The 23,205-nt window shown below is 35.6% G+C and overlaps 1 long non-coding RNA gene across 5 annotated transcripts in view; it reads right to left on the bottom strand.

The window, feature by feature from the left end:
• Nucleotides 1-23,205, bottom strand: part of LOC141577127 (uncharacterized) — a 257,231-nt gene that overhangs the window by 35,560 nt on the left and 198,466 nt on the right. The gene's annotated exons all lie outside the window — the stretch shown is intronic.

Genomic DNA, 23,205 nt, shown 5'->3' with positions numbered 1-23,205 from the left:
AAGTAGCTATCCCTTTAAGACGTAAGACATCACATTCCTCTGATTAAAACTTCACAATGGCTTCCGACCTCAGAGTTAAAATCAATGTTATTACACAGGCCTCCAAGGCCATTCATAATCTACCTCCACTCTTTCACTCTGACCTCATCTTCTAATACTGCACTTCTCCAGACTCACAGACCTCCCCACTGCTCCTTGTTTAATAAGCAAGATACTCCCTCACTGTATTAATTTTCTACTGCAGCTGTAAAATATTATCACAAAATTAGTGATTTAAAGCAACACAAATTTATTATCTTACAGTTTTGTAGGTCGCAAGTCTGACACAGGTCTCACTGGGCTAAAATTAAGATGTTGGGATGTCTGTATTCTCTTCTGGAGGCTGTAGAGGCAAATCCATTTCCTTTCCTTTTCCAGCTTCTAGAGGTCACCCACATTCATTGGCTTTTGGTGCTTTTTCTCCAACTTCAAAGCAAAAATAATAGCATCTCTCTGATCCATCTGCCATAGTCGCATATCCCTGTGACCATAGCTGGGAAAGGTGCTTTGATTTTAAGAACCCAGTGTGGTTAGATTGGGCCCACTTGTATAATCTCTTCATCTCAAGGTTGGTAACCTTGTTAATATCTGCAAATTCCCTTTTGCTATGTAAGTTAAACACACTTAAGGTTCCAGGATTTAGGATGTGGATATCTTTGGGAGGAGGGCCATTATTTTGCTTAGCACACTCATCTCTTTTAATATTTGCTCATAGATCACTTTTCCTATTTAGATCCACCACTACCACAGTATTCCCTCTCTTACATTCCTACTTTTTTGTTCTAATAACAGTAATCACCTTATAATATACAGTGTGGTATATATTAATAATTGTTTTTTTTTTCTGTCCCCCCTCATCAGAGTGTAAGCTGTGTGGTGTCACCAAAGTTTATGTTTGTTTCATGCTCTAACTGCAATGCCTTGAGCAGTGCCTCAGGATAGCCTCAATAGATACTTGCTGAATGAATGGATGAAAGAAGGAGTGGGGATTAAAACCCAAGGATCCTACCTTGTTTCTAAGGTAGACTTTCCAAATCAAGGGATGAAATACATTTTGAGCCAGTATCCCCATGGATTGATTGTAGAATTTATAAATTTACTTTTACTGATGGACTCATAATAAGTAATGGAGTTTACTGGACTTTCACATGTGTACAGTGACATAGTGGATCCTTAGTCCTTATAATAGGGCCTTATTCATAACACAGGATATGATCTAATTTGATCTCATTTGATCTATAATTTATTGATTTCATAAATATCAAGTTGAGGATGATTCCTTCTATTCCTAGTTTTCTGAGTTTTCTGAGAGTTTGTACCATGAATGGGTGTCACACTTGGTCAGATACTTTTTAAGCATCAGTTGATGTGATCAGATGATTCCTCTTCTTTAGCCTGTTGATATGGTAGATTATACTGATTGATTTTTAAATATTGAGCCAGACTTGTATCCTTGAAATAAACTCCACATGTTCTTTATATGTTCCTGGATTTTACTTTCTAATATTTTGTTAAGAATTTTTGCTTGTATATTCATGAGGAATATTTGTCTGAAGTTATAATTTTTGTACTATCTTTGTCTTACTTCAGTTTCAGGGTAATAGTGGTTTCATGGAATGATTTGAGAAGGGTGCCTCCTCCTCTGTTTTCTAAAAGAGATTATGGAGAAGTTCTAGTTGGGGAAAGAAGTCAGGAAAGGGAAATAAAAGACATAAATTAGAAAGGAAGAAATATGCTGTCCCTATTTGCAAGTGACATGATAGTCTATGTACAAAATTCAAGGAAATCTACAAAAAAACTTCAAGAACTAAAAAGTGAGTTCAGGAATTTAGAATATAAAATAAACATTCAAAAATCAATTATGTTTCTGAATGTTAACAATGAAAATGTAGAAACCAAAGTTATACAAAAATACCATTTATATCCATTCAAAGTTAGTTGTAAATTTAATAAAACACGCAGGACTTGTATGCTGAAAACTACAAAACACTGATGAAATAAATCAAATGAAGAAACAAACCATGTCCATTGATTGAAAGACTCAACATAGTAGAGCATTGCAAAGATGTCAATTCTCCCCAAATGAACATACAGATCCTATAAATATCTCAGGAAGATTTTTTATAGACGTAGACAAAATTATATTGAAAAGCAAAGGAACTAGAATAGCTTAAACAATTTTCAAAAAGAAGAATAAAGTGGGAGAACTCACTCTACCTGAGTTCAAGAATGATGATGTACCACAGAAACCAAGACTGCAGTGGTACTGGTGAAAGAAGAGGCCCAGAGATCACTTGGATAGAATAAAGAACTTAGAAATAAACCCAGACAAATACAGTCAACTGATTTTTTTCTAAAGATGCAAAAGCAATTCGATGAAAAATGAATAAACCTTTTAATAAACAGTGCTGGAGCAATTGGATGTCCACAAGCAAAAAAAAAAAAAAAAAAAAAAAAAGTTTCAACCTAAGCCTCACATGTTATACAAATATTAACTTAAACTGATTAATACATTTAAATGTGAAATGTAAAACTATAAACATTTTGAAAATGACATAGGAGAAAATTTTCAGTACCTAAAGTGAAGATTTATTAAGGACAACACAAAAAGCATTATTCACACAAAAAATGATAAATTAAACTTTATCAAAATTATAGACTTTTGCTCTTGGAAACCTTATTAAGAAAATTGAAAAGACAAAAGAAGACTTACAGACTGAGAGAAAATATTTGCAAGTGATATATCTGACAGCAGACTCACATCTAAAATATATAACGAACTTTCAAAAATTAATATAAAAATAGCAAATAATCTAATTAGAATATGAGCATAGAAAAGAAGAGAAATTTCACTGACAGGAGTACATTATGGCAAATGAGTACATGAAAAAATGTTTAATGTCACTAGCCATTAGTGAAATACAAACTTAGATAACAATGATATATTAAGCCACACCTCTTAGAACAGCTGAAATAAGAAATAGTGACAATACCAAATCAGCATTTGGGAAGGACGTGGGGCAACTGGATCTCTCATATATTGCTGGTTTGGCAGTTTCTTAAAAGAGCTAAATATACATTTATTATAAAATCCAGCAATAGTATTTCTGAGCATTTATTGCACATTTATTGGAAATTTATGTCTACACAAAAACCTGTACACAGTTATTTGTAGAAGCTTTATTTGTAATAGCCCCAAACTAGAAGCAACCAAACTGTCCCTTGGGAGGTGACAGTTAAACAAGTTGTGGTACATCCATACCATGGAATATTACTCAGTAGTGATAAGGAATGCCTGCACAACTTGGATGGATTTCAAGGACATTACAATGAATGAAAAAAGCCAATCTCAAGAGATCACAAGCAACATAATTCCCTTTATATAACATTCTTTTTTGCAACATTTTTTATTGATTTATAATCATTTTACAATGTTGTGCCATATTTATATAACATTCTTGAAATGACAGAGTTATAGAAATGGGAAAACAGACTAGTGGCTGCCAAGGGTTAGGGATGGTGTTGAGCAGAGAATGTGAGCACGACTGTGAGGAAATAGCATAAGGGAGATGTTTGTGCTGGTGGAATATTTCTGTTTCGTGATTGCAGTCATGCTTATACAAATCTATACACTTAATAAAATGGAAAAAGCCCAGTAAAGGCTTGCTTTCAGCTAAGTCTAGGTCTGGGGTAATGGTGTAAATTGAATCACCGAGTTTGTACCACCTGGAGGAAAGAAATATGAGCATGCCTTGAAAATATTGTGGGTTTGATTCCAGACTACAATAAAGAGAATATCACAATAAAAATGACACAGAACTATCCATGCACATAGTAGCAATGTCCAATTCTTGATTGTAATATTATACTATAATAATGTAAGATGCAGCCAGTGGGGAAACAGAGTGAAGAGTACATGGGTCCTCTTGATTACTACTTTTGCAGTTTCCTGTTTAATCAATATTTTAAAATAAAAGTAAAAAAAAAAAAACATGTTTTATTCCAGTGCATAATGGTTATCTAAAGAAAATACAGATGCCAAATATGCTTTTTAGAGATATAGTGCCACTTATTTTGAAAAGTATTTTTTATTGAGGAGAAATCATATAACATTAAAAAATAACTATTTTAAAGCATACAGCTCAGGGGCTTTTAAGTACACAAAGCTGTGCAATCATCATCACTATCTAGGTCCAAATCATTTCATCAGCCTGAAAGGAGACCCTGTACTCATTAAGCACTCACTACCAGTATCTACTCCCCTCTACCTGCAGCCCCTGGAAAGCCAGTCATCTACTTGCTGTCTCTACTACAGATTTACCTGCTCTGGATATTTCATATAAGTGAAATCATACAATATAGGACCTTTGTCACATGCTTCTTTCACTTGGCATAATGTTTTCAAGGTTCATCCATGTTGTGGAATATATCAGTACTTCATTCCTTTTGTGACTGAATAATATTCAATTATAAGGTTGCACCATGGTTCGTCTATCCTTTCATCTGTTGATGGACAATTGGGTTGTTTCCACCTTTTGGCTATTGTGAATAGTCTTGCTATAGACATATGGTGGCAATTTAATACAAGAAAATAGTCCATGCTTTCCTTGCGGAAGGTGTAGAATCCATGTAGGTTATATATTGTGGGTTACAACCAGTAACTCTAAGCGTTTGTCATTTATTTGGGAAAGATGACCTGTCACTGCAGTTTTCTCAGTCATTCCTTCATCCCAGGTGAATCAAATATTGGAGCACTTAGAGATAACACAGGCACTGACTGCTTATTTTGGGAGGAACAAATAAGAACACTTTATGAGATCAGAGACAAAATGTCATCATAAAAGCAATTGTAAATTATTAGATGAGAGTCAACATTGTTCTCATAAGTGATCAAGACATAAATATTTTATTCTTTAAAGGCTTCAAAAACATAAAATAGGAGATACAGTTCTTCAACAATAAAACAATGTGAACCATGGAGATGCTTAACCTCTTGGGTTCAGTTTATTTAATATGTGGTCATCTTTGTGTCCTTAAATGCTTTAGAAATTAAATATATAACACCTTAAAGTCACTAAAGTCATTGTTTTCCAATCCTAGAACTAAATAACTCTCCAGAAATGTTTTTAGGCCTATCCAAGTAAGTTTACTCTTTCTTTGTACAGAACCAGTCCAGCTCTTTTCACAGCCTTTCTTCCTGGTTAGCTCTTTCAATGTGAAACCATTGCTTTCCCAGCCATGCTGCGTGTCAGAACTGCCTAGTACATTTCCTAAAATACCTTTGTCTATGCTGCCACCCAGATCAACTGAATCAGTCTTTAGGAACAAGCCCAAGCATCTTATTTAAGTAAAATTCTCAAGTGATCCTAAGATGCTACCAGGGTGAGGGAGTAATGATTCAAGCCAGTGGTTCTCAAACTTGGATGAGCATCAGAGTTCCCTACAAGACTTGTTAAAAAGAAGCTGGGTCCCACACTTTGGATTCTGATTCAGTGGTTCTGGGTGGGACCTGACGTTTTACGAGATGAACAAGATCCCCAATGATGCTGATGCTGCTAGCCCAGGATCCAATTTTGAGGACAATGAATTAATGTCCTTTTCTCTCAGTGACGATGAGTACTGGCCAAAGTCCTCCATATAAATACCTTGAAAATTATTCTTTTTACCTATTTTGAAGAATTTCCTTTAGCATGTTAATTAAGATGATGGGCCTTACAGTCAGAAGGCCTGATTAAAAATGCCCCTTCTATGTAACTTTGGTCAAATTTCTTATTTTTTTCTTTTTCTTTTTTCTTTTTGTTAATGGAGGTACTGGGGATTGAACCCAGTACCTTACAGTTTCTTATTTTTTAAATCTCTGCTTTCTTCATCTGTGAAATGGGTATGATATGCTTGTTTTAAGTGTTAAATTTGATAATATATGTAAAGTGATTGACATACAGTAAATAGAATCTTTAACTTTTCTTGATAGCTTTCATTTCCAACTATCACAACTTTCCTTTATTCTAATTTGCTGTCAAGTTCTGTTCTTCTTATTGGTTAATAAATAAGGAAATGTATGTTAAAAATCAAGAAGATAATTAATTTGGGATTTCAGCTGAGGCTCTCAAAGAACTGACTGAGGGTATTTACTGGTTGTATGTAGTGGGTAAAAGCTTCATCTCTGGAGTCAGAAAACCCAGGGTTTGAGTTCTGTCTGAAACTTCTCTAAGTTTGTTTTCCTCTGTAAAGTGATGGTAATAAGAGTTCCTACACATTGAATTATTGTGATTGTAACAGAAAAGATAATGCAATGAAGTGATTAGACAGTCCTGGGCATGTCTTAGGTACTCAATAAATGTTAACTATTATTAATCTGAGGGGTAGTTGATTCCTAACTGCTCCTTTAAATATTAACTCTCATTTTCCTCTTTGAGCTGATGTGTTTTTATAGTTCCTTAAGGTATGTCAGGAAGGAATGTAAATTCCCCACGGGGAATGCAACTCTGGAGAAGAAATTTGTTTACTGTTTCTGCAACACTCTTCTAAATACAAGACTGAGAAGGAGTGAAGAGTTACTCTTCAGACACTAAATAACTTCACTTTTATTTCCATTGTGAGAATCGAGAGAAGAGATGTTGAAACTCTTGGTCAATCATTAGTTTCCATTTCAGACCCTCACTTGGGCACTTCTGTCAGTAGACAGCATTTCAAACAGGGCTGCCAGTCCCCCTCTGTGGCTTCCTGGCTGGGATGTAGGGAAGTCCTTCACATGCTCTCTGGCAGTGTAAGTGCAGACACCTTTATTCAAAAGCTTTTTTGTTTTTTGTAATTTTAATTTGATTACACAATGGAAACCATCCCCAAATGCTCTGGATGTGATGCCAACTGATCTTGAGGCACAGCAGCATCTACAATAGTCTTTTCCACAAATATATTAACAGGAGGTGTTTCTTCATTCAGTTCTCAGGAAAGGATGACTCTGCTGCTGATAGCACTCAGTCATGTTTCCTAAAGTTTGGTACACATCCCACGGGGGACATGAAATATTTGATGGGTGGTGAATAGACAGGCACTTATTTTAATATTCAGTGTTTAATATACATTAGGAAAAAGCACACATGCTTGTTTTCCCAGATACTCTTGTTTAAAGTAAATCTAAGATACATAGAAAGCTTAAAATTTGAGGTAAGGAAATATTAGGTGAACAATAGTATAAGGGGCATGTATGCAGTTTTGATAAATACAGTGAAGGTGAATGTGATACAAATTTGGGAAACGTGTTGCAAAATATGCAGGCTGTTTGGTGCCTCAGGAGCTAAAAATGATCCATCTGTATATATCACAAGTAGGGGTACATTTAGCTGTAGAGAATGAAATGGCTATGACAGTCTTTTCTAATTTTTCATTCATGTATGGTTATCTTCTATACCAGCTTTCCTTTACTTGTCACAATTCTCCCCTTTAAAGATTTTACTAATTATAAAAGAAAGATAAAGAGGAAAGAACCAACACACATATTCAGTGAAAAAGAAAGTGTAAATTTTTGGATTAATGGGTACTTCATTTAAGATGGCCATTAATATGACCAGACTTTCTTGTCAATTTATGAAGTAAGAGCCTGGCTCAAGCCATTATATTTTCACATGTTTTATGTAGCACTGGAATTTATTTTGTAATTTAATGGCTAGATTCTTAATCTTATTGGATCCTGAAGGGAAGTAGAATTAGTACTGGAAAAAAAATAAATAAAATAAGTTTTCTTTGCTTATGTGCAAATCATGCCAAGCTGTATGTTTCATGTAAGATTAATAGTAGAGTGTTTCAGTTCTTTTTTATCAGAAGCAAAAACTGGCTACTTTATCTCCCCAATCCAGGAAACAGAATGGAGTGATATATGCCACAAGTCCAGGCATAAAAGAAGCTCTTGAAAATAAGGTCTTCTAAGTTGAATTGGCCAGAAATGAGTCAGAGAACAAGTCATGGTGATGAAGACATAAATGGCATCCACATTGCTACAATGGTTTCCAAGGAATAATATTCTCTTCGTACTACCAAATGTGACTGGTTTATATATCTGCCCTACTATTGTCTCTGTGAAGTAGTATATATATATTTTTTACTAAATTGTTCAACAGATATTTATTGAGCACCTTTGATGTGTCAGGCACTCACCGTTTCAGGTGCTGGTGATGTAGCAGTGAGGAAAACCACTGAAGTCCCTGCCCTCAAGGAAACCAGAGCTGTTTATGCGAACTATCATTGTGAACATGATTACCTTCCTACATTAAAATGTACTTCTTAAATATTCTTATTTTCAAGAAGTTCAGAAGTGATTTTAAACAATTAAGAAATGATTGGGAATAGAGTTAGGTCATAAAATTCAGTTAAACAAGTTTAGAGGTAGCGCACAAGAAAGAGAACTCACGTTTAAAGACAACAAGAATGAACATTTAGAGCACTTGATATGCTCTGGACACTTTGCTCAGCACTCTGTATTTATTATCTCATTTAATCTTCACATCTCCCTTATATAAGTGGTACTATATTATCACCCTCATTTTATGGATGAGGACACTGAACTTAGAACAATTGAATGTCTTTTCCAATGTAATCCAAGCTTGTTTAATGGCATAAATAAGAAATAAAAACAAAAAGAAAGCAATCTGCCCCCCACCTTAACCACTATAGAAAAGTTCATCCATCCTCGCAGGGGGAAAGAGAAAAAATTAGATTAACACAGAGTATGAATACAAGAGTAAAAATCAAAAAGTGGTAGATTTTAGAAAAATTCAGGGATCCTATTTCCATATTTTTATCTGAGTTTGCAATATTTGTGATTGATCCGCCCCCTCCTCCCCATCTCTGACAATAGGTTGTCACATATTTCTAATCACAAATGCAAAATCACAGAAAGTCCTGTATTTTCAAGCCACTGCTCAATGGAGGGCACTTATCAACTTTGGCTACAAGGATTAGCCACCACTCAAGTGCTACTGGATACAAGAGTCTTCAAATGGGGATTCCAGCCATTCCTTTCAAATACATACTAGTTCTGAGTTTTGGAGAACATGTAAAATATGTATTTTTTCTTGAATTTGGAAAAGTTAGGGCAGAGAAGCCATTGTGTTTTTCTCTCCTCTAGGGATTAAGACTTAATGTAGGGAAAAAAGCAAAGGAGACGGTAGATGCAAAGTGGTCTATATGTGTATTCCTGTAATAAAATCTCATTGCACTTGGTCTCCAGTGGAAATCTTCCTCCATCCTGGTGGGAAGGGAGTGCTGGCATCTGCACGTGTGCTGGGTACTTTCTCCAGCTGCTTGTTTACTTTTCTAACTTGAGTATTTGTAGAAGTTACCTCCACTGTGGAATTAACAAGTAACCTCACCCTGAAAAGTATTTCTGCAGTGTTTCTTGGATGGTTCTTCAACCACAACAATGCTCGTGAGTGGCTGGGAGCGTTAGGTTCTGTTCCGCTGCCACTTCTGGGATTTGCTTTGAAATCTGTGGACTCTGAGTCTCTTAGGTGTCTCTCCAGAAAGTGAGGTTTTGGGACCTAGGCAAGATCAACACATGAAAACCTCAAAGAGAGAATAATACTTTCCTGTCTTTAGATCCCTTCATCAAGGATAAAGGTGAGTGAGTCAGCCAGACAGCTGAATCACAAATACTTGTCAGTTGCCTCCTATGTGCCAGGAAGAGGGGACAGAGTGACCAATGGCCGGCATAGCCCCAGCCCGAGGGAGGCTCTCACCTAGTGTGGAAACCAACATGGAATAGGTGACTTTGTGTTCACATCAACAGTCAAAGGAACCCAGAAGGTAGTTATTCCCACACATGGAGTAGGGGCCAATGATTTTTCTCATTCACTCTAAAGAAGCCACTTGCCCCCAAGCGTATATTTTACTGAAAACAATAAGAGGGATTTTTATCTCACAGGACAGGAAACACCATTTCTCACCAAACCTGTGGACTTGATCTATATTCCCAAGTTCCTCACAGCCACAGAGCCACACGTTTTCTCTCTCTTTTGACTCTTCTCTAAACCTCTCTAGTTCCAGTCCTCCATTTCCAGATCTTTCCTTGAATCCTTTCTCTTTCTTAAATATAATAAATTAATTCTGTTTCAGCTCTTTCTAACTTTCATAGCTGCCTCTAAAAACTGACTTAGCAAGCAGCATACCTGCCAATTATCAGGAATTTCTCTCATTAAAAGGCAAGGGAAAATTATGTAATACTTTTGATTTCCTCACTTATGTCTCCACCCACTGCAGGGTTTCCACCTCTTTGCAAAGTCTTCCCAATTGGTTTGAGAGTTCCCAGCTGATATTTCACATGTACTTACAAAGTGCTGTCAGTCACCAGATGACATCCTCCATCTGTTTGCTTTTCTGTTTTAGCCCCCTGTGGTTTTCCCATCTGTGGCGGATACCTTTGATGCCTGCATAGTCACATAGTCCAGTGAAGGGGTCTTGGCTCTGCCTCCAGGATTTTCAGCCAAGCTCCCTCCTTTTAGACAGAGCTGCCAGTACACAGCCTGCTGATATTCGAGTGCCAGAGCAGAGCCATAGAATCTGATGTCCCTAGGATATAGAATATATTCTAAGAATGTGTGCATAGAATATGTGCTGAATGACATTGTGTTCATCGTGCAAGGAGGGAGAATGCTTTCCCACTCTTTTTGTCATCAGAGAGGTCATATGAACACTAGAGAGTTTTTCCATTGACACCATTTTTGGACTAACAGCATCCTCTTGCTGTGTAGTCTCATTATATTCTTGCTTCAGAGAATTAGGATTTAACATGCCATTACATGAAATATGTTGCTGATGATGATAGTCTTTTTAAAGACTATATTTGTATTACACATATTTTACTCATATTACTATCCATTAGAATGTGGCTTCCATTCTAGGCTGTCATTTTCTCAGGGCCTAGAATAGTATATGATCCATAGCAGATAGATAATAATTATTTGCTGATTGAATAAATGGATGCATTGTCTCTGTGTTGCAATCTACACTTTACTATATGTCATTAACGTTTTGGATTATATACCTTACCTCCCTAAGTAGATTTTAAGTTGTCTTTTAAGCAAGGACTACATGGGGGAGGAAAAGTTATTTTCTCTCTACACTTCCAGGTTCATGGCTAAGATCCTTCTGTAATAAAAAACATATTAACAGGAGAAAAACAAATATAAATTTAATAACTGGTATACCTTCCGTATACATGGGAGATACCCAGGAAAACTGAGTAACTCCCCAGAATGACCCAACCTGCCACCTTAAATACTGTTTCCAGCTAAAGACAAAAAAAGGCATTTGGTGAGGAGAGCCTGGTTTTCAGGCAAAGCACAGTAAACAAAGGTATGGTTGTTATGAAGATTTAAGTCCATGTCTTTTCATTGATAGAGTTGCTAGAGGTTTAGTCACCCTCCTTTTCATGGTACAGAAAGGTAGACACCCTTACAAATGGAAATTTCCCTTATAAGTGTAAATTTCTCTTATGAAAGTGTAATTTCTACTCTGTTTTCAGAGTTTTTTTCTGTGTCCGCTGTTTCTTAAAAATAATCAGCCTGAAATAATCCTTATGTCAAAAAGGCTTTTTTTTAGGGTGACTTATTCTGCTCCCCTTCAACTACATCCTACAATTATTTTTGTCCTAATGTTAAAGATAAAGGGTCTAGATTAGGTGGTAATTACCCAAATTGTACTTAGTCTAGGATCTTAAAAACTTCTACAGTCACTCCATTTGTCCTCTTAATTATTCATTGAGTCAGCTTTGTTGACAATTTCTCCATGAAATGTCCCCATACTCCCATGCTCCACTTAGCATCCCAGGCTAAGTTCTCCTGTGCTATCACTTTCATGTATCATGTTAACACTGCATTTCCATGTTGTATGGCTGTTGTCATTTTCAGTATTTTTGTTGAGGGCTGTTTGCCTACTTAGACTGTGAGTCCTTAGACTGTAACAAATATCTCTTTATCCATCTTTATGTCTCTGATAATGTTTAATAAGTGTCTGAACAGTGTCTCTGTTATGATAATATGAAAATTAAAAAACCTCCAAATAACATTAAATGCTCAAGTATGTGGTGCTAAGTATAAAATAATGCAGGTTAAGGGACCTTGTAACTGCTTTCAGATGCTAAAGTTTGCTTCTAAGTTACTTGAGGGTGAAATTGACCTTCCTGTGGGATGACAAAGAATTTTATACTTCAGATCAGTAGGCAAACATTTACCGCAGACAACAGTGGCATATATTTACATATAATATTTGCACATGTGAACCTCAGTAACTAGAAGTGACTTCTTATCTATGCATTGTTTTGGTGGCTGGTGACTATGCAAAACTAAACCAGAGAAGGTGCTCTGTTTTAAATAAATATGTCGAGGGACTTCCAGAATGTGTAAAATAAGCAGACAATTGATAAGTATGTTTTTTTTAATTGTCACTAAATTTGGAGAAAATATTCATATGTGATTTATGCATAGAAATAGCAAAAAAAAAAAAAAAGGCAATTGCTAGGAAAGGTTACTAAGAATAATTGTCTTTTAAACTCAGTAGTATTTCCCTGCCAACTTTGAGAATAACACCTGATTTTCAAGTCAGGTAGGAGCCCTTTAGTTAATGCCTCTGTATTAACTTTTCAATAAATAGTTAGGTTTTATTGTTTTCTTGTTATAGTTTAGAATCCAAAGATTCAAGAAGTCAGAAAGCCTTTCTGGGCCCCAGAAGCTGGGCATTTGGTGTCTAACAACTTTTCAGGTTTCTCTGTGGGAAGGAGCAAGCCTTCCCCGAAACTGTCTCCACTGGGGGATCTCAGGTGTCAGAAGCATGGCAAGTAGGTTCTTATCTTGGCTGATTGCAGACCTTCCTTACTTCTGACTGTGCCATTAGTAGCATTTATGTCATATGTAATTATTGGTTAAATGTAATTTAAAATAAAAAAGAATGTGCCATTCTTTTCCTTAAAATCCCCCTGCACTTTTCCATCATGTAAGAATAAAATCCAAATTCTTTACCATGAGGTCCTATATAATCTGCCTCCACACTCCCCTCTGGATTCACCATTCACCGCCTTTCCCTCATTCCAGCCATTCAAAAGGCTTTAACCTTCTTGTTATGTCTCCAGCAGAGCAGCTCATCCTGTCTCAGGGACTTCACATGGCTTACTTAGCTAGGAAAAATCCTTGCCCCAGGTCTCTGCATGATGGCTTCTTCTCTTCATTCAGGACTTTGCTCAGAAATCTTCTTCACAGAGTCTTCTCTGGGCACCATTAACTACCACTTTTCCTCACTTTGCTAAGTGACTTTCTAGCATAATATATGTATTATCTCTTCATGACATTTACCACTGTGACCTTTTATTGCTTATTGTTTGTCATATAATTTGTTTTGTCTCCCTCTACTAAGAATGCCAACACCACAAGAGGTTCTTGTCTGTCTTGCTCCCTGCAGCACACATCACTCTTAGAAGAGTGCATGGCACATAGTAGGACCTTGGTAATATTTGCAGAGTATAGTCCCCAGACCTTATACTCTGTGAGGCAGAGACTGCCTGTCTTGTTCACCAGTCCTTATTTATTTTATTTATTACTTTGATAGTAGGTCTACTTTCCTTGCACAATGCCTGGGATGTAGTTGGAAAGAATACTTTAAAAAAAAAAATAACTAGAGAAATGAATGAATTCCATGGACAGATTTTGAGTATAATTAAATATATGTATGAAAATGAGGCTTAACTATGTTCTATATATTACACTACTATGTAAAAGAAGAAATTTTAATTAATCCTGAGTTTCTATATGTTATTTCAAGGATCAGAAAATTATGGCCCTTGGGCTAAATTCTGCCCACCACCCATGTTTGTAAATAAAGTTTTATTGGCATTCAACCACGTGCATTCCTTAATATATTGTCTATCCATTTGTAAATAATGTTCTATTGGAACAGAGTCAAACCATTTGCTTATGTATTACCTATGGCTGTTTTCTTCCTACAAAGGCATAGTTGAGGAGTTAAAGTAGAGACCAAGTGGCCTGCAGAGCTTAAAATTGGATATCCAGCCTTTTACAGAAGAAGTTTGCTAACCCCTGTTCTACAACACAAAAGGAATATAGCTTTAACATTGGGGCCATTGCAGGGTAAATTGTGAGGTTTGTTGTGTGGGGAAAAGATGGCCCTCCAGGAAGCCAAGTAATCTCAGGCCCACACCAGCTGGCAGAGAGCCTGCCTAAGCCATCTCTTGGCTTGGTACTGCGACATGCTGTGAGGTGACATTTTGCAGTACAGGCAGGGAAATTTCACGTGTTTTTTTTTTTTAAATTCCCTGCCCATCTTCATGTGAACAGAAAAATATTCCAAACCAGATATATCTTAGAAAAAGCACCTGAATAACAACACAAATTGGCAGCCTCTGGATAAGCAAGTCTGGGTGCCAGGGCTCGTCTGCCTTCCGCGCCTGTCTCATCGTGCAGGTTGTGGCATTAGCAGGAATGCTGGTAAAGCATCGCAGGCATTCTGTTTTCATAGAAAGGGAACTTCAGGCTCAGCCTTTTATATGCAGTCTATTTAGAAACCTTTCCTCCTTTTGTAGTTTATTTTAGATATAAACACTACAAGTGTTCCCACTTGTGTAGGTGGTGAGAGGGGAGGAGCTACAAGTGGGAGGCTCCACACTGGCTTACATATATATATAAGGGGAGGCACTCGCTCCAACTCAGTACTTCAGCACAAACGTCCTTTCCCTTGAATCCAGCTCTTTGAAATTTGCTGAGAATTTGTGTTGTTTATACTTGTATCCTTCACTTTCTGTCTAGCTGAATGAAGGCTTCCCCACATGTTCCATTTTTTTATCTGAACATGTGTGCAAGCTGTTCTTCACCTACCATGTTGGGAACATAGATTTTTTGTGTTATGTTGACAGGCCTTCCTAAATACATAATGAGAGGCACTCTCTCCAAGTTGGTTTTCCAGCTCAAACCTCCTTTACCTTCAAACCATCTTTACAGAGCTTGATTTTTATTTCAGGGTAATTGTTTCTAGATGTACCATGGCTATTCTGGCTAGCTGAATGAACGCTTCTCCACATGTTCCAATCTGGGATCCAAATGTGTTGGAAGCTGTCCTTCAACTACCTTGTTGGTAGATTTTCTGTGTTAGGTTGACAGGCTTACCTATATATATAAGGGGACCAATCACTCCAACTCGATTTCCCAGCACAAACTGCCTTAATTTGAAACTTTCTCTAGGAAACATGCTGAGAAATCAGAGTATGTGTTTCTAGATGTAACTTTGCCATTAATGGTATCTAAATGAACGCTTCCTGACATGTTCCAGTTTTGGATCCGAATGTGTGTGGAAGCTGTCCTTCTCCTACTTTGTTGGGAACAGTTTCTGTGGTAGGTTCACAGGCCTAACTATAAACATAAGGGGAGGCACTCACTCGAACTCAGTTTTCCAGAGCAAACTGCCTTTACCTTGAAACTGGCTCTAGGAAGCCTGCTGAGAAATCAGGGTATATCTTTCTAGATGTACACTTGCCCTTCAAGCTAGCTGAATGAACTCTTCTCGACATGTTCCATTCTGGGGATACAAATGTGTATGGAAGCCTCCCTTCACATAACTTGTTGGGAACACAGTTTCCGGGTTAGGTTGAGAGGCCTACCTATATACATAGGGGAAGGCACTCAGTCGAACTCAGTTTTCCAGCACAAACTTTCTTTACCTTGAAACCTTCTCTAGGAAACATGCTAGGATATCAGGGTAAGTGTTTCTAGATGTACCCTTACCTTTCAGGCTAACTGAAAGCTTCTCCACATGTTCCATTCTGGGATCGGAATGTGTGTGGAAGCCATCCTTCACCTAGCTTGTTGGGAACCCATAGTTTCTGTGTTAGGTTGACTGGCCTACCCATATACATAAAGGGAGGCACTTGCTCCTACTAGGTTTTCCAGTGCAAACTGCCTTTAACTTGAAACTGGCTGAAGGAAAATTGCTGAGAAACCATGGTAAGTGTTTCTAGGGAGTATCTTTATCCAGCCTAATTCACATAAATATTTCCTTTCTGAAATCCATAAGACCAGCACTATTTACTGTAGAGGAATTCAGTAACATTATCTCATGTATCATCTTTCTGTGAAACTTTAAATACATAATTCCTTGATATACCTCCCATGTAATACCTTATTCTCTTAAAGATTTAAAAAGCTTACTTCTTATAAACTTATCAAGTTTTCTCTTGATATTTATGGCAAAGAAGAGTGACTGTGTTACTTAATTCCTAAGACCTAACAGATTGCATGCAATGGCTATTTATAAATGTCACTGGACTGTCACCTTATTCTTTGAATACCTTAGGTAACTTAGCTTTTGAATACCCTAAGGTTCTTACAAGAAAAATCACCAGTGGGCAATATGTTTATCTAGAAGCTAATTTGTGACTGTCTGCTTTACCTTCCACTTCTAGATTCACTCTTAAGTAGCTGGCATAAAATTAGAGTAATTAGGCAACTTAGGACCATAAAGAAGTGGAATAAAAATAGTGGTCAGGAAAAACAGTATATAAATAAATCAAGCACCACTCTGTATCTGCAACTAGTATTCCATGAGACAAAATCTTTCCAGTGTTAGTATGTCCCTACTCTTCTTACTTACTTATAGAGTGATGATAATTTGAATTCTGGAAATTGGAAATTGGATTATTTTCCATCGTATCTTTGGCACAGAGAATCCAGCACATACAGGCACTCAGTGAAGTAGAAAAATAAATTCAAAGTGATTTTTTAGCCACACAAACATATACCACACAAGTGAGCTATAGTCACTTTTGTGAAGGACACATCAAGTTTATTGAAGTAAACTTGGAGGTAAACTTAGAGGTAACTTAGACTACTTAAAGAAAAGAAAAGAAAAGAAAAGAAAAGAAAAAAAGAAAAGAAAAGAAAAGAAAAGAAACCTTTGAATTTAACGATTGGGTAAAGTGGCTTGATTTATGTCCAAAATTCTAAGGATCCCCAAATACATATTTCTCAACTCTCATCTGTGGACCTATGATTTTATGGAAAACCATGGGTTCTCTCCTTCTTGTGCCACTCTTTACTTCCAACCTTAGAACTTTGCTTTGCATTCAGTAGTATCTTTTATCTCAATATTTATTGACTGGCAAACTATTATCAGCCAATTAGAATAGTTCTGTAAACAAAATATTTTTGTGCAGGGATGCTGATCTGGTTGGCTCCTGCATAAAACTGCCCGGCCAAAAGAACTGGAAATGTAGAGTCTTGGTGGTTGCAGGGAGCCTCACCATCCCTCTAACCGATCACCCTCCTCTCCTTCTGTTGTGAATTCTCTCCCACGCTGACCAGCACAGCCACCTCAGCTGAATTCTGTAAATTATTTGCTCAGTTGCCTCCCACAGACTTGGAATTTTTTCCATATTTCTTTGTTCAAAATCTTAAGAAAGATGTCCAGTTTCTAGCTCCACATGCAAAGAGACTGGAAGCCACTACTTCATTTTAACAATAAGTAAAAAGTTTAATGGATTGAGAAATCAGCAACTCTTCTAGGATCCATAAGAAAAGAGAGGACACATGACAAGCTGCTACTTCCAATTTCGGAGAGACATACAGGTAAATATAGGGAGACACGGGTCACTAGAGCAGAGACTCACCAGCAGAAACTGCCACAGGAATCAGTGCTGGAGCAAGAAAACCTGGGCTGTAATGGATAGATATTAACCCAGCTATATCAGTGATCACTTTGAACATCAATATTCTAAGTGCATCAGTTCAGGGTGGGGGACATAGCTCAGTGATTCAGCCCATGTTAACATGCATGATGTCCCGGGTTCAATTCCCAGTCCCTCCATTTGAAAAAAAAAAAAATTCAAATAATGACTGAAAATATAAATCCATCACTAGGGGCAGTATTGTTTTGTTTTTTAATTTACAAACAACATTCTTCTCAGTCATCTCAGGAGTAAATAAAAGAAGTGTCTTAATGGGGACCCATCCCTATCTTTCACAAATTTCCCCGGCATTTTGTTTTAGATAAGACCAGAGACTGTCCCAAAGACAGTTTCTTATCTACTTAGCACCAAGTTAGAAAGTTTTGTGATCTCTTTTGTTTTCTAAAAATATATCATTAATTTCACATTTTAAAGAAGACACGGAGCCCTAGTGGTTATGAATATAATTAAGTGTATTTTCAAAGACTAAAATTTCAAGAACTGAGCCCAAGGTAAGTTCATTCTTCTGGATCATTGTTGAATATTTCCACTATGTAATTTTCCCAACTCTGTTGTTATGCCTTAAAGAAATAAATGTATATCTGGTGGATTAGCCAGTGCATTTGGATAATTTTATTTTCTTTTTAAAAAGAATCATAATATCTGGATCACACTGTGGACAAGAGGTTCGAGTTTAGCTTCATCAATATGTTTTATGTGCATTTCTTTCTTTACAGTTCTAGCAATATTTGAGTCTTCTTAAAGTTTTACAAACTTGAAAACTTTCTATAATGTATAATCCACTGATTAAAGGGATTAATTATAAAAAGCAATCATGAATTTCACAGTCATTGTTTCTAATTTAAAAATAAGTTCTTTGTGCAATTCTCAACATCTGTAAAGTTAAAATAGAAATTTCTCTTTCCTTCTCTCCAATTTTACATGGCAGAGATAACCATGGTTAACATTTTGACATGTATCTTTTCAGATTTTATTTTCCTATTCACATAGAAACATGCGTGTACATATATTTTAATTTAGTTTAATCTTTACTGTGAAAAATTTCAAAGTTCTGGAAATTAGAATATTATAATGATCCAATATATACCTTTCACCCAAATTGAACTCTTTTAATTTTTCCTCAGTCTTGCTTCATCCACACTCCCACCCAATGTCTTCCATCCCTCACTGGGTTATTTGTATAAAAAAAAAAAAGGCATAATATTTTATTAGTCAATACTTTAGTATTTATTTATCTCTAAAACATGACATTTAAACACCATTACCATACCTAAAATTTTCTAAATAAATAACTTCAATAAAATGAAGTAGTGTTCAAGTATTCCTAAATATCTGAAAAAATATATAAACTATATACATATATATAACAGAACTATACTAGACATAATGCTAGTTTATTGCACAAAAATTTAAACTAACAAAACAGGTAGCCCCTTTGTATATGTAACACTTATGAAAATAAGTTGGCTTTATATAACTCCTTTGTAGATAAATGATTAAAAAATTGTTTTTTTATCATTTGCTTCTTAAAAATAGAATATTAATTGCATAAAATATATTTTCTTTCAAATTCATACTTTTTTCCCAATACTATCTTGACTTGTTTACATAAGTCAACCCATATTCTGATTTATTTTAAACATTCAGTATGTGCTTCTGTCTGTTACTTTATTAGAGAGCAAGAATTCTTTATTATTTTTAATAAAATATACTAGCAGGAAACTACTGGGATTCTTCCATTCACAGAGTCAAGCAATGATACCTGTTTTGTTAGATCAAGTGTCTAAGACTCTCAACTTCCAAAAGATTACATGGACAAAGTTTAAAGCGTCATAAATGATCAACTAACAAAGTTAAAAGTAAATGGTAGATGAAAGAACATTACTGGGATGCATTGGGATCTCTGAGCTTATGTTTTACACTCCTATTAATTTATGAAATTCTATCTGAGGTCAGGCTTAAAGCTCACTTCTTCCATAAATGTCTACTAATATCACCTATCTTTTCATGTATGTATTTTCCAAACCTATATCTTTAGTGAAATGCCTTTTAATGACTTTTGCCCATTTTTTGAATTGAATTGTCTTTGTTTCTTTATTTTACTGTGGAGTTTTGATACGGACTTAAGAGATGAATCCTTGGTCAGATGTTTGGTTAGCAAATATTTTCTCCCTTGCTCTAGCTTCTCTTTTTATCTTCTCAACAGTCTCTTTCATATAGCAAACATTTTTCATTCTGATGAAGTCCAATATGCTGATTTTTTTCCCTTTATAGGTCATGCTTCTGGTGTCAAGTCTAAGAAGTCACCACTCAGCATCAGCTCCCCATGGTTTCTCCTATGCTATCATCTAAAAGTTTTATAGTTTATGTTTTACATGAAGGTGTGTGATTCATTTTGAGTTAATTTTTGCATCAGGTGTAAGACTTAGGTCAAGGTTCATTTTTTTCTATGCATATCCAATTGTCCCAGTACCATTGGTTGGAAAGACTTTTCAAAAATTTCTTTTTGTATATTTGTCAAAAATCAGTTGCCTGTCCTTGGGTAGGGGCTATTTCTGGGTTTTCTATTCTATTCCATTGACTAATGTGTCTATTGACCAATATAAATTTTATGTAATGGGTCTAAATATTTCCTACTACACAATCTAGTCACCTGTCTACTGTAGTCTCCTCTTCATTGCTGTCCTCAACCAGGTACTCTTATCATTATGTTCCTGGTGTAAGTTTTTTGCTTTGGGGGTGGCTTTTTTTGGTCTTTAAAAAAGACATAGAGAATCTTGAATATTATTCTATTTAATGGTATTTTGTGAATTTCCTTGGGAAGAATTTAGTCTCTATTAAGCTTTCTTAGAGAGAAAGCTCTCAGCCTCACCATTCAGTATGTTAGCTGTGGGCTTTTCATATGTAGCATTTATTATGTTGAGGTAGTTATCTTTTATTCTTGTTGGTTAAGGGTTTACATCATTAAAAGGTGTTAAATTATGTCAAATGCTCTTTCTGCATAAATTGAGACGATCATGGGTTCCCTTCACCTTTATTCTGCTACTGTGGCATATTAAATTGATTAATATTTGTATGTTGAACCATTCTTGCATTCTAGGAATATATTCCACTTGGTCACAGTGTATAATACTTAAAAATGTGCTGTTAAATTCTGTCTGCTGACATTTTCTTGAGAATTTTCATCAGGGATACTGATCTGCAATTTTTATAGTGTCCTTGTCAGGATTTGGTATCAGTGTAATGCTGACACCAAAAAATGAGTCTGGAAATGTTCCCTCCTCTTCAATTTCTTGGAAGATTTTGGGGGAGAATTAGTGTTAATTCTTCTGTAAATGTTTGGTAGACTTCACAAATGAAGTCTTCTGGTCCTGAGCTTTTATTTGTTGAAAGACTTTTGATGACTGATTCAATCTCCTAACTAGTTTTGGATGTTTAGATTTTCTATTTCTTCATGGTTCAGTCTTGGTAGGTTTTGTGATTCTAGGAATTTGTCCATTTCATCTCAGATATCCAATTTATTGGTGTACAATTTTTCATAATGCTCTTATAACACTTTTTATTTCTGTAAGTTTTATTGTAATATCCCTTCTTTCATTTATGATTTTAGTTATTTGAGTCTGTCTCTTTTTTCCATAGTCAACCTAGCGAAAAGTTTGTCAATTTTGTTTATGTTTTCAATAAAGCAACTCGGTTTTATTGATTTTTCTCTGTAGCTTTTCTGTTCTCATTTTGAATATCTCTGCTTGAATCTTTATTATTAATTTCCTGACACTAGTTTTGAATTTAGTTTGTTCTTTTTTAGTTCTTTAAGGTGTAAATTGTTGATTTGGGAATCTTTCTTTTTTTAATATAAGCATTTGCAGGTATAAATTTCCTTCTTAGTACTACTTTTACAGAATCCCTAAGTTTTGTATGCTAGGTTTTCATTTTCATTTGACTCAGTTTTCCTAAATTTTCTTATGATACCTTCTCTGACCCATGGGTTGTTTAAGGGTGTTAATTCCTCACATTAGTGGATCTTCCCAGTTTTTCTTCTGCTATTGATATCTAGTTTCATTCCATTTTGATTTAAAAGATTATTTATATTTCAATCTTTTTAAATTTACTGAGACATTTTTGTGGCCTGACATAGTGTAACCTGGAGAATATTCCATATGTACTAGAGAAAAATGTGTTTTGCTGTTGTGAAGTGGAGTTTTCTATATATATCTCTTAGGTTCAACTGATCTATAATGTTGATCAAGCCCCCTATCTCTTTATTGACCTTCTGTCTTGTTGTTCTACCTATTATTGAAAGTGTGTTATTGATGTCTCCTACTATTATTGTAGAACTGTCTACTTCTCCCTTCAAGTTTTTCAATGTTTGCTTCATATATTTAGGAGACTCGATGTTTGTTACATATATCATTATAAACTATATTTGTATAACAATTCAATTGAAAAATAGGCAGGAGACTTGAATAGACATTTTGCCAAATAAGACATACAGATGGCCAACAAGCACATGAAAAGATGCTCAACATCACTAATAATCAGAGAAATGCAAATCAAACCCAAAATGAAGCATCACCTCACACCTGTCAGAATGGTCATCTAAAAGAACACAAAGAACAAATGTTGGCAGGGATATGGAGAAAAGGAATCCCTCATATACTGTTGGTGAGAATGTAAATTGGTGTAGCCACTGTAGAAAACAGTATGGATGTTCCTCAAAAAGCTAAAAATGGAACTACCATATGTCTCTTGGTGTACACACACACACACACACACACACACACACACACACACACACACACACATACATATATACACACACACACACATACATACAATGGAATACTAATCAGACATAAAAAATGAAAATTTGCCATTTACAACAACATGGATGGACTTGCAGGGTATTATGTTTGGTGAAATAAGTCAGACAGAGAAAGACAAATACTGCATGATATCAATTATACATGGACTCTAAAAAATACAACAAATTATAAACTAGTGAATATAACAAAAAAGAAACAGACTTATAGGGAACAAACTAGTGGTTACCAGGTTACATTGTTTGTCTTTGTGTTGCTTTGTTAAGTGACTGTGCTAGTTTGTCATCATTCAGGATCATCAGGGTGTGCTTAAATAACACATTACTCATAACAATTGAATTATCTTACTTTTTGGAACTCTTAAGAGTTTCTTCATTTCTAACATATGAGAGTTTTCTCTTGCACAGTGAAAAAAAGTGACAATGAATATATGTATGTTCATGTATAACTGAAAAATTATGTTCTACACTGGAATTTGACACAACACTGTAAAATGACTATTACTCAATAAAAACGTTTAAAAAGAGAAAAAGAAGAAAAAAGAAACATTTTTAACACAAAATAAAGCACTCAAATGTAAAACAGAAAAAAAAAAAAGTTTTCTCCTGG

This window comes from Camelus bactrianus, chromosome 3 (assembly GCF_048773025.1).
Source record: "Camelus bactrianus isolate YW-2024 breed Bactrian camel chromosome 3, ASM4877302v1, whole genome shotgun sequence".
Lineage (NCBI taxonomy): Eukaryota > Metazoa > Chordata > Mammalia > Artiodactyla > Camelidae > Camelus > Camelus bactrianus.
This window is presented reverse-complemented; position numbering and strand designations above follow the sequence as displayed.